This window comes from Lipotes vexillifer, unplaced genomic scaffold, assembly GCF_000442215.2.
Source record: "Lipotes vexillifer unplaced genomic scaffold, Lipotes_vexillifer_v1.1 scaffold37, whole genome shotgun sequence".
Taxonomy (NCBI): Eukaryota; Metazoa; Chordata; class Mammalia; order Artiodactyla; family Lipotidae; genus Lipotes; species Lipotes vexillifer.
In genome coordinates, this window is record NW_006791811.1 from 900,133 (window position 1) to 913,469 (window position 13,337).

Below are 13,337 nucleotides of genomic sequence, written 5' to 3' on the forward strand. Positions count from 1 at the left end.
CTTGTGAAGCTCTTCTGAATATTTTAAGTGTTGCCTTGAAAGTGTGGGATTATGTGCAAGCATAAACATTAGCTTAATGCAATTTTTTGGTACAGAATATGCCAGAGTTTAAAAATCAGAATTGAAATGCAGAAAATAACTTTGGGATAAATTTAATTTTTTTTTCATGTGTGATTAAAACATGATTGAAGAGGCATACTTTATGTATAATTAAAGTTGCTTTGTAATTAATAGATTTAAGCATGTATAGAAAATGATACAGCTTAGTTTGGAGATTTTACAAAGGCGCCTATTAAACACTCACTCCCTAGCAAGCCTGACTCAAATGTTTTCACATTCTAATGCTGATAGAGTCCTTGAATTTTTCTGAAGCTGCCAATTTCACCATTCCTAAATGCTTTACCCTTCCTTCCATGAGCTTGTAAAATAAAAACAGCCCTATCTTCCTGGCATTAGCCAAAACAATGATGTAGAACACTCTATAGCCTAATTTCAAAGGCTCCAGAGGCAAAAAGAAAGATTCCCTGAATGTCTCAGACCAGGTCTGACTTAGCTTTGCCTTCTCTACTATGCCTAGCACTATGTCTAACCTGCTGCATAAAAAAATATGTATCAAATGCCTATTACTGAGTAAGCAGAGAGTGTGTTTGTATATATTTGTGGAGGGTTATCATGGTAATAAGAACACTTTTGGACATTTTTCATGTGCCAGACAAAGGTGCCATAATACATTATTTCATCTAATCCCACAACAGCCCTATGAAGTTGACAACATCAACCCTTTTGGACAGATACATAAACTAAATCAAAGAAAGTTTGAAGACTACAAAGAATAACGCATTTTGTACTATCTTGGCAACAGGATCACCTTTGGGGCTAAAGAGTGAGGCAGAATAAGTTCATTTTCCTCAGTCTTGTTCATTTTTTGCCCCTTTCCCATGGCCCAGTTCCTCAATCCCCCACCCTCTCCAGGGATTGCCTCTTGGACTCTCTCTAGAACCCTAAAGCATTCTTCTGGTAAGCACCTGGCATGAACAGAGGCTTCATCTCACTGGAAATGGTCCTAGTTGAAACTGATCTTCCAGGCCTTCCTAATCAATACCTATTTTTTATTTCATCCATTTTAGCCAAGTATCACATGGGGGAGGGAAAAATTCAGACAAACATATTTGTACTAGAGTGTTAGTTGCTGACATTCATAGTTAGGAGGCTTTTGCAATAGTCCCATGGTACAATGGAACATTTTTCATTTGAGTTTTGGTTTTAGATACAGAAAGGGAACCACAGAATATACTGCAGGGATCAGGAGTCATGGGTACAGGGGTGGGAGGCAGGGGAGAAATAAGATTCATGAGGATAAGAAAAACATATACAGACTGATAGATGGATGCTGGGTTAATCTTCCCAGCGGCCAGGAACACATTTCCTAGTGTCTCTCCCTTTTCTCATCTAAAGAGTATATGGAATATTAATAACCTTTCCAAGAAAAGTACTTGTTTCTTCTCATACTTTCTGATATCAGTCATCTACAATTTTCAATTAAATCAGATAGATAGATACATAGGCAAACAGGTAGATAGATAATAGATACACACACACACACACACACACATATATAAAACTGTTTGCAAGCTTAAGTATAGCAGATTTAAAGCATATTGCAAACTTAAATATGCTCTTTATATTCTATCTCCCTGATAGAGGTTTCCATTCCAGCGATTATGCCCTCTTTCTGCCCTATACCAGCACCACCTCACTCTCTTGTTCTTTATGGGTTTGCATGGTACAGACAGGGCCCCAGGAGGAGAGGTGGTTCTGTGAAGCCTCATGCTTCTTTAGAGTCTTAGAGAAGACTGGTGAGGGAATGACATTCTAAATTGAATACCAAGACTATTCCCAGCGTTATTTCTGACTAGCAGAGTCGTAATGCACCGATTTGTGAGAAATCATGACCATGTTTATGGAGTTCTGTAGAAAACATGCTCATGCTCTTCTGACTGATTCCGTCCTTGTTCCCTGGGTGCTGGTTATTCTACTCACTGATTCCCAAAATGAGCTGCTGTTTTTACAGAGAGTGGATTCAAGGAAAGTCAGGAGGGACATGTTGATTTCATGTGCAATTTAGTAGAAACTGAGGAATGTATCTCACTTGAAACTGCACCTCCTAGACCTTAGAAATGTTACAATTTTTTAAGTCATGATGAGGATGATTGCTGGGTATTAAAAGGCAGATTAGCACCAACTAGAGCCTCTCTCCCTTAAGCAAATGCGACATTTCAATAAGTGTCCTATAATCAGCAGATCTGGAAGGATTCAGTCAAGCATTATATTGAAAGGGAGGTTGGGAAAGAAGGTATGTTTGGAGAGGCAGAGTGTTTCCAGTACTTCCTGGGGAGAGGGTACCCAGGTTAGAAAACAGCATCTAGGCAGGCTATGATAAGAATCTCCTCTTTTGATGACAAACAATTAAATGATCTCAAATGGATTTGTTATGAATCACATATGCATAAACACATACTCAGAAAGTCATATTTTCCATTTTAAATAATTTAATTTGCTTTCTGGTAGAAATGAGTTTCTTCTTATATGAGTAATATAAACCAGTTTTTCCAAGGACCTGTTTATCTCAGGATAAGTATATAATTTATATTTCTGATCTACATAGGTCCTAAGCCAAACTACTGAACACAGAATGAGATGAATTTTCTCAATGAGTACATTTCTTTCTTTTCTACAGTAACATTACTGTGGATTGGTATGTGTTTTGCTTTTGGTTTTGCTTTTTCCCTTTTGAAAAAGTCCAGAATGACCAGTTACCTCTGTAACACGTCCTATTCTTAATTTTTTTCTGCTTTTGTTCAAGCAGTGCTTTACTTCCTCTTCTTCTCCGTTCATTCATTCATATCCCAATGCCCTTCAAGTAACACTTTCTTCACTAAACCTTCCTAAAAATAAAACTCTCTTCTTTCTATCTTCTGGCAATTATTGCCTATACTTCTAAACTAATAATTCTATAATCACAGATACAAATCATATATGATGCTGGTATATGTATTACTATCCTGTATGTAAAACTGATGCATGAAAATATTACATGAAGATTGGGATGTTCCAGTCCGAGTTCTATCACTGTATGTACCGAACAAGTCATTTCTTATCTCAGCCTCAGTTTTGTCACCTGCAATCTAAGAAGGTTGCCCTATAATTGTCTAAAAAAACCATTATGGCCCATTCAGTTTCTCAGCTGGAAATAGCACTGAATATTTATTGAGAGCTTTAAAAATGAATTGTTCTCTTTTTAAAACATGTTTTACAGATCATCTGGGGTCAAAAATTGTGATTTTCCCTTTTAGTCATAACATAGTGATTGCAACGTAAATATAATCTCAACATCCTATTTTATGGTCTAAGACTCTACCATTAAATAATATTCTCCATGTTAAATACTAGTATCTTGAATATTTTTCTTATGGACAAATGGACCTACATAGAGGATTAAAATAATTTAATTAATTATTCAATAAAAATCTACTTACTTGCAGCAATATTATATCTCTATCTTACATATTCCATGCTTTAATTATTTTAAAAGAGAGCTTCCAGAATATGTAGTTTAAAAAAAATAGGGAAAGGTTTCTTCATGCTGTATACATCAACTCACTTTTATGGCAAAATGAGTAGGTAAGAGGCAACATCATGTTTTCTTTGTGGTGACTACAGCTACAATGAGAGAAAAGAGAGTGGGACACCTTTGGAGAGCTTGTTATTCGTCAGAAAGTAAGTACCCAGCTTTCTGACCACTTAAGAGCAGTGGCAATTTTCAAATACAATACAGGGAAGAATCACTGTTGTCTGTGGAATTGCAGAGTAAGAACTGTCAAGATATATCCACAAATAGTAGCATCTGACTGATCCAAGCCAAGACTCCTCTTCCTTTTATTCATATTTTTTAAAATCAGTAGTATGGGGTTGAGTAATGATAAAACAAAAATTAAAAAAGAAACTTCATTTTTACCTGCTAATTTTCTCCTGCTTTTTACTGATGACTCTCTTTTTAAGCAGAACATTTATATATAGTGATAGTTAATTCCTTGTGGAAGTTTTCTTTGTTCTTGATGGAAAATGCATTATCTCCTTGCCTCTTCCCAGGTCTACATCCTTTATTTGGCTTTGGTTTATCCAATAATCTTTCCATTCCAGTATGTTTGAGAAGAAGGGTCCTCAGTTTTAACTGTGTTCTTTTGAACCTTCTGCATTGCTTACAGTTGTTTTAAATAAAAAATAAGATAAGCACGTGTAAACCTCCAAGAAAGCTGTATAATTTTAAAGATATACAATACATATTGTATATCTTAAGCTTACCAGTTTAGAGTGACACATCTCTATTACTATATATCTATATAATACCAGCTTAGATATATGTATATATATATATAATTATATATTATTATAAATATTCTTTATTACTGATAATCTTTCCCCAAAACAGTTCTGAGACCCAAAAGACACAATTCCAATTTGTCCAACTATATATTTTAGACACTGAAACCAAGGCCCAGAGAGATGAAGTGAATTACAGGAAGTGACACATATAGTTATTAGAAGAGTCTGCTCTATAAACTCAGGTCCCTTGATTCCTAGTCTTGTGCTTTTTTCATCCTACCATTATCCATCTGGAAGACTAGCTACATTTTGTACATTGCAAACTGGGAGGGTAAACAGAGAATAAAAAGGGTTAGAATTAGATTCTAATCACACTCTCTAAGAATTACGTACTAATCTCTCTTATCCAAAAGCTTAGAGATTAATTAAATAGTTTGGTTAATTAATTATCATTATTCCACTAGCTTGTTTAAAAATGAGAACACATATATCATTAAAGTTGCCATATTTCATTGACTCTGACACACTATTTTTTAACCTTTAATATCTCTGAAATCAGGATGCATTTTATAATTCCTTATAGCCAAGCAGTAGTGGAGGCATAGTTGCCATTGACTTTGTACGCGAAAATTGGTTGTATTTCTCTTGCCATGACCAGACAACCATCACTCCTGATATTTTAGGACAATTGAAAGAAGAAATATGAGATCTGGTTGTTGTCTGAAAATCTTCAATTGTCACATTCTAGTAAGATCAACAAAACACCACCATCAAAACTTTCAGAAGGTATCAGCTGCTTGAAATGAAATCCTGAAGACAACCATGAAGTACTCTTAAGAAAGGGTGTATCACCAACACACACAGACGACTGTCGGGAAAAACATGGATATGGATATGACTCTGAGTCAAAAAAAAGTGATTCAAAAGAGTGAGAATCTAAATAGGACAAAAAGTTTTGAATTCTTAAACCAATGTGTTTATTAATATACTTTTTATACATGCATAAGATTAATATATTAGAAAAATCTACATCTATTTAAGCCTAAATTGCTCTTTGTTAAAGTATAAAATTCTAAGTGGTAGGAAGGCATTGTATAACGATTTAATTGGGTTGCTGCTTCTTTCTAAAGCATACATAAAATAACGATGTGTCCTGTAGTCAGTGGTTCCTTAGTTTAAATGAAATATTTGTAAAGTATTCAATAAAATTAAACATTTTATTCCCTAAGAGAAGCCTCAGGAACTTGCAGTACCTTAGGGTCAATACTGTAAACCATACTTATTTCACAGTGGATATGCTGAAGTACAAGACGCTGCTAAGTCCAGTGGAGAGAAGGTCAGACAGGTGCCTAGAACACGCCCTCCCCTCGTGGTCTTTACTTGATACAAATGTGCCCACGAAAATGTGAACTATTTAAAACCCAATTTCACTCGGTTTTCACTTTCAAATATGCCTTCTTAAAACAAAAAGGGGAAGCATCTGTTTCTGACCCCAAACACAAATGGAGTTACTAATTATCATTTTAAGTTCGAATCAAAAATCAGTTTCCCTGGAGGCAAGGAGCCCAGGTCAGAGGTAGTAGCTGTGCTGCAAACCGCTTCAGGCTTAGAGCCTGAAAATAGAGCACTGACGATGCAAAGATGTGACTCTGAACGTACATTCTGAAACGCCAGGGGTAACAGAGAAGATTGCCAACGACCACAAAATTTGCTTTGGAACAAAGAGAGAAATCAGATCCATTCTTTTCTAGTTCACGGTTCTTTCACCATGTAGCTTTGGTGTTAAAGTTTAATTGCCCCTTTATATTGGGGAGAAGTTATAGGGTAGAAAGGTGGTTATTGAAATACTAAGGATAGAGGGTAAAAAAAGTTGAAAACCAATTGCTATCTGGCCATAGAGCAAAATACATATAATGACTTCAGCTATACCTCCTCCACCTACCCTGCCTTAATTTTCCATCCATCTGCAAAACTACAATGTGTATCTCTCTCAAATGGCCCAGGCATCACTCACATCTCCTTTCCCTGAAATCCTATTGTACATGTTGATGGGAGCATAATTCAGAGTTTATTGCACACAATATTGTCTAATTTCTAAACATATATTCTTTCAGGAAGAAAACATTTATTGAGTGATGTATGACACCATTCATTTCTTGTACATGTATATATACATGTATGTATACTTCCTCCTTCCAAAAATAATTTGAAGCAGCTTATGATAAAAAGCCCAAATACAATCAAATCTTCAACCAAAGTTTAAGTTTTAAAATGGATTCAAATAATGAAACAGGGTAAAAGGAGATAATTCAAGACCTCTTTTTCAACTGAACACAAAACCGGCTCTGAGCTTCCACAAAGTCAGACCAAAAAAAAATGAAAATACGGCTTTCTGTGCTTAAAAAAAAGACTCATAATGCTTAATGAGATACTGGCTTGTGAGCTAAAGATTAGTTCCCTCCCCTAGACTCTCCAAGTAAACAATTATCAAAAGCAGGGAAGTAATTTTAATTGGGCATAACTGATATCAAGTCCTTCTTCATGAGAATAACTGGCAATAGTGTCCAGTCATTTCTCACATTATTTCTGATTTATGAATATAAGATAATATGACAAACATAGATGACCTATTTAGTAAGAAGAACATGCTCTGCTTTAACTGTGGTTTCCGTTATTATGATACAGTTATAAGTTGAAAATGTAGGGTTTTGGATTTATATGTGGAATGTAGCATAATAATTCTCCAGCTAATACTGAAAAAAAAAATCTCTGGAACATTATGAAAGCAATCATTCTATATCAGAAGCATGCAGCCTGACATGTGCACAGTTTATGTCCACGGATCCAAAGACTGTTGAATTCTTGTGTGTATGAGTGTGTGTGTGTGCGTGGGCGTGTGCACTTAATTCCAGTGTAGACATTCCATATTATAAGAACTTCAAGGAGGTCAGGGCATGATGTTTATGGCACATCCTATTAGGTACCCTAGGTTACAACTATTGCCTCCTTCCTGCCAGTTAACAAGAGCTCTGATTTTGTCTCTGTGTAACACTGCCATGTCCACAGGGAAAGCAGACCTCTCCTCCAGCCCCTGGGGAAGGACCATGATTGATCAAAACCAGTCATGCAATGTATTATCTCTTTGCCAGTGATTAGTTTAGGAGTGGGATGTGTCATAGTTTTAGTCAATCAGGCATAAAGGGAAGTTTGCTGATAGCTTCTGGAAAAAAACTTTCCTTTTTGATTACAAGAGACATTTCCATGAGAAGAAGACTTCCTCTCTTCTTTTTGCTTTGAGTGGGACTGTTTGAAGAGGTAGTGTTTGGCTTGCTGGTAGCCTATTGTTTATCTTGTTTCCAAAATGGAGAGCCAAGAGAATTACAGCAAAGCTGTCCCAGAGCTGTGACATCCTTGAACTGTTGAGGTAGCCAACTGTGGACCAGCATACCTCCATAATCCTTGTCCTGAGAGATGATTCTTTACTGTTTAGATGTTTAATTGGGTATTCTGTTGCTTGCATGCAAAGGTTTCGTAACAGACACCATATTTTATATTTCTATATTCTACACAGACATGAGCAAAAATTGGCATTCATCAAGCTCATGGGAAAAAATTGTATCAATCAGATAAGATCATTGGTCATCAGGGCAATACTGATATATCTTTGTAAGGCAGAATTCTTCCCTATAATGGTTAACTACACTGAGGTAAATAACTGAGCAACCTAATTTAAAGTTACTACAGTCCATGCTAATACACCTGTACAAAAAACCATTATTTTACCAAATGCCATCACTGGCATGTGCTATCTTTATACATGCATTAGAAAAGAGTATTAAAACAAAGATCTGCATTTTCTTTCCTTGACAACATTTCTCATATGATTGATGACTAATTTGTAAGCACGAATAGCAAATTTTATTGCCTTATTCAATAGATTGAAGAAGACAGGGTGCTCTCTGACCAAAAAAAAAAAAATGCTAGGAATAGTAAGATGCCTCCATTCTGCCGTTATTTTCCAAGTAAACTGTCATCCAGAGGAAAAATAAAACCACAGTGTTATCACAGTTATTTTATGAATATTTAGCATGTGAAAAAATTATATCTATCCCCTTTTATGGCTATTTACTTTTTCTTTACTTTTTCTCCTTTCTGAAATATTTAGGTGATTTTTACATATTCATTTATTCTGTCACAGTATCAAACACTTCTAGTTTCCAACCCAGAATCAGTTTCCCCTTCTTTTTTCACAGATTCTGATTTTCTCCAAGGTAGTGGAATGCCAGAGGAAAAACATGTTTCCCAGCCTGTCGGGTATGTAGTAGTGATTTGACACAGTTCTGGTAGGTATAGAAGTCTACGGGGAGAATGTCCAAATCACAAAAATGACAAAATGCTCAAGGAGAAGGCTTGTTTGGTCCTTTCCTCTCCCATTTTTCTTTTTTTAATCTCATAAAGAGCCCTCTACCATTTATTAAACAAAAATCAAACAGATCCTCACCACCACTGCAATGCAAAAATGGGGAAGTAGGAAACAAGGAATTTCCTTCCTTCAGACTCTAATCATTCTCAAGTTCTCAACCCAGGAGGATTTAACCTCTAAGGGACATTTGGCAATGTCTAGAGATAGTCTCGGTTTTCAGAACCAGGTGGGTGAGTGAGTGGAGGGTGCTACCGGCATCTAGTGAATAGAGGCCGGTAATGCTACTGAACAGCCCCCAACAGACAAGATACTCCCTCCACAACAAAGACAAAGACTTATGAGTCCCACATGACACTAGCGCCAAAGTTGAGAAATCCTGAGCTAGAAAACCCTTTTGTTACCTTCCCTTGCCCCCTCCTTCTTTGGGCCTAGAAAGCAGACATGATGCCAGAGGCACAGCAGTCATCTTATGACCATAAGAAGAAAAGCACCTAGATGATAGATGAAACCTGATTCCTTGTTTAAATGCTTAAGCAACTGTCTTCTCCTGATTTTGTTTTAATAATGTGAGATAAATAAATCCTTATTTGCTTAATCCACGGTTAGCCAGATTTTCTGTTGCCTCATAGCCAAACGTATTTCTAAATAATACATTTATCATTCACTTATGGCCTGCTTTATATTTAGACATGGAGCTAAGCATTCTGAATGAAACGATAAATTAGGTATGGCTTCTGACCTCTGGGAACTTACTCTCCAGGGAGGGAGCCAATCATCAGCAAGTGTGAAAGGTGGGGGACTCCTAGCATGAATAACATGTTGTGGGAGCTCAGAGTAAGGACAGCAAGGTGACAGAGAAAAGACCACTCTAAGGAAACAAAATGTTTTCCCATCCTACAGTTGGGGTATATGTGCTGGGGGGGAGAGGGAGCTGGGAAGTAATCCATAAAGAAAGACTAGTATAAGAAAAGCACAGAAGCCTAAAATGTCAAGTAGTATTGGGGGAAAATGGTAAGCAGGAGTCAGGTGAATGGAATGCAGAGTAAATTGGGGAGGAGTTCCAGGTGGAAGGTGTTTTAATCTAAAAAGGAAGGTTAGGGAGTAAATTGTGAAAAGACTTGAATGCCCTCAGAGGTCTAGATATTACCATTCAAGCTATAAGGAGCCATTGGCCATGGTTGATAGAAGATCTGCAAGACCAGACCTGTGTTTTAGAAAAAAATAAGTGTTTGGTGAACTGGACTGGGGTGATTCCATTTACAAATAATTAAATATAACTGAGGAATCACATCTTTCTATTTATAATCTAATAAGATAGAAACAGACACCAAACTTCACTTCAAAATACTTGAAAATGTAGCAGAAGTGTACTGTTGAACTGTTACAGTTTCCAATGTTATTGTTAATTCCAGTTGTGTTTTGCTTACAGAAACTACAAATTAGTATTTGTTCGATAATTCATAAAATAATTCCTTTGTATAAAAATTTTAAAAAAGAATTCTAGAAATAAAAAATTACTATGCTTTGCTTTTAAAAAAAATGTTAGAAGTGGTTTGTTTCAGCACACGGAATCCCAGAGAGGTATTTTTCAACTATGCCTACTATATCAATATTGCCCCTCAAAAAGTTGTCAATAACATTGGAGCTTAGATTTATTTATATCTGTATTCTCTAGTTATAGCTACTTAATTATCCTATAAAAATTGTATCTAACTAATTTAAAGAAATTTGAAGGAAGATATACACCCTGCCACTGGATAACCATGTGGAAATAATAAGAATAGAATAAAATATGAGAATTTCAGGGTTGGAAGAGACTTTCTAAAGTCAGGGAAGTCACTCTGCCTGCAGCAAATGAAGTTCTCAGCCTACCTTCTTAAGTATATATTCCACCTTCAATTTCAAAACAATTCAGACATTTATATTTGAAAATATGTTATACCTAAATATAAAAGGAAAATTTCACACCATGAACCGCCACTAAGGGAATAAAAGACTGACAGAAAGTACTTTGGCGTGGGAGGAGGGAGACTATGGAAAGGAGAGTTGCTTAAGAGGGCTTTTCTGAAGCCCACACTGCAGGAAGTCTAGTACAGTCGGTTGAAAGACTGACTCCCTCAATTTTTGCTTACGTTAATAGGATTGGAAAGAGTAACTGCAGAATAGCAGGCTTACACAAAACAGTTACTTCTTTTAATCAAACCATGTAATCAGAAGGCCTGAGTAATAATTAACTTCCACTTGCTCTGTGAATCACTCCGCAGAGCAGGTAGACTTGAGATTCATTCTCTGCCAAGGGCACGGAAAACGTAATGTTTTTGTACTTAACACTTAATATTTTAAGTACGTGCATGGCCCTTGCTTCTGAGCTCATTTCAAAAAGCTGGTGTTCTGCTAGGTTACAATGGCTGATTGAAATGCCGAGACATTTTATACGTTTTATGCTCAAACACATGCACCCACACCTTTCCTTAGTGATATTTTTATACCTATTTATGTGCTTATTTATAATTAAGCACAATTAATTTTTGAGAAATACATAACTGTAATTTTCATGTAGAGCATGATCATTTATTTAAGCGAAAACAGTCTACTGTAGTTTCACTATAAAAAGAAGAAAAATGAGTATATTGAGTACCTATAAAAAGGCAGAGTAATAGATACAGGGTTAGTTCTCTGATTCCATGTTTTCTAAGTCCTACATGTATCACTATGGTCCTGGAAATGAAAAAAGAAAGAATACCTTTGTGGACGCCAACTGCAAGTGATTCAGAATAATCACAAATATTAAACACAGAATTTTCCTCATCTTTATAACCCTCTAACAACCTCTTCTGGAATAAATCATTCCCAATTGAAAAATCTCAACCTAAATAATTTTAAATTCACTGCAGGTCGCTTTTCATCTCTTCTCCCAAAGCACTGTGCTGGCCGGTCGGGAGCCAAGGGAGAATGTCGGCAATGTTTGGACTACCTTCTCTGCCCAGGGGACCTGGCTGACCCGTAATGCATAATCTATTAGCTGCTCATCGCGGGGATCTACCGAGAGTGACATCTTGACTAGAACCAGGCAGATCTGAAAACCACTTCGCAGGAAATGTTGTGCGGAAGCTCAACTTTCTTATCCCCGTCAAACTCCGAGGCGGAACCGGTCCCGGAACTAGCCAGAGAGCCCGAGGCTGGAGGCAGCTCCTCAGCGCTCCGCCCCGGCCTCAAGCAAGGGTTTTCTCGTGGAGGCGGCATTGTTCCTCCAGCAGCTCAGCCTCCGTGTTTCGCCAGGAAACCCTCCCCGCTCTCTCGTAATCTTTTCCCTATTGCTTTGGTACCTCTCTGCCGATTTCTCGGCTCCTGGGTTCTGTGGTCCCTGGACACCGCTCTAGGGTGAACGGCTGCAGCGACTGGGGCGCCGCTCTAAGGCGTCGGAGGCGACTGCACTCGTCCGCCCGAGCTCGGGCGGCGTGCGCGCCTCACTCTCGCTTCCTCCCTTCTCTCCGGGGCTCTGCGGCTCCGACGGGCTCTCCCGGCCTCTTAGCCCGACTCCGGCTCGCCTCCCCCGCGGTCTCTCCTCACATCCGCGACGAGCGCGCCGCGCGCTCCGCGCCGGCCGCCGGGTCGTCGGCGCGCTGACACGACGCCCCCTGGCCCGCAGACCCGGACTCGGGCTGGAAGGGTCAGGGCGCCGCGGGAGGCGGGGAGGAGGGGCTAGGCGAGCCGGGGCAGGTGGGGAGCGCGGGGGGCGGCGCGAGGGGGTGGGGGGAGAGGGAGCCCAAGAAAAGAGAAGATGCATCTGCTCTGAAAGCGCCAAGGAAGAGAGGACGGAGGGGGCAGGAGCGGAGAAGAGTCGAGAACACCCACCAGGAGGGGTGGGCAAAACGGGAAATTTACAAAGTGCCGGGGCGAGAGCTGGTGAGCGGAGGAGGAAGGAGGCTGAAAGGAGAAAAGGAAAAATAAGGACAAGTTCCCACCTCTCCCCAAAAGGTCGAGTCTGAAAACGCTTCCCAAGTACAGAGAGAGTTAAACAGGGACTGATCTTGTTGTAAAGGGTGGGTTTAAAAAGGCATTAAGTGTCGTGTAGTTTTTCCTATACTAGTCTCAGCTCTATCCCCTTCAACTCTGGTAAATGACCCTCCAAGTAAATGAACTGGCAGTAGGCAGAAACGGAAGCTGAATTTCCTCCACTGTGCAGTCCTCCTGAGGTATTGGCTCTTCTTTAAATGAAAATGACCATTTGGGAGGTTCCATGACCCCCAGTGCTAAAGAAACCACCCAGTTCATGAAAGTTCGTTATTTTTATTGCCTTTATTTTCGTCAGAGGATAGAGGTACGGGGTTGGCACCAAGAAATGTTTACAACAGCTATCGAGGTAGCATTCTTTTTCAAAACGACAAAATGGGCTTCCTAAAACAGCTAAGAGGGGATTGGGAAACTCAGTTACTCGGCTGGGGGGGGGGGGGGGGGGGGTGGTTTTCCCGGGCTCCCCCCCCCCCCCCCCCCCCCCCGGGGGGCGGTTTTTGTTTTTTGTCCCCCGGGG

At 38.8% G+C, this 13,337-nt stretch overlaps 1 protein-coding gene across 1 annotated transcript in view; it reads right to left on the bottom strand.

Moving 5' to 3' along the window:
• Positions 1 to 12,247, bottom strand: part of NLGN1 (neuroligin 1) — a 903,463-nt gene extending 891,216 nt beyond the window's left edge. The window contains exon 1 of the mRNA XM_007464699.1: positions 12,133 to 12,247. The gene's annotated coding sequence lies outside the window, so the exon portion shown is untranslated. The remainder of the gene's footprint in view (positions 1 to 12,132) is intronic.
• Between the last annotated feature and the right edge of the window lie 1,090 nt (positions 12,248 to 13,337).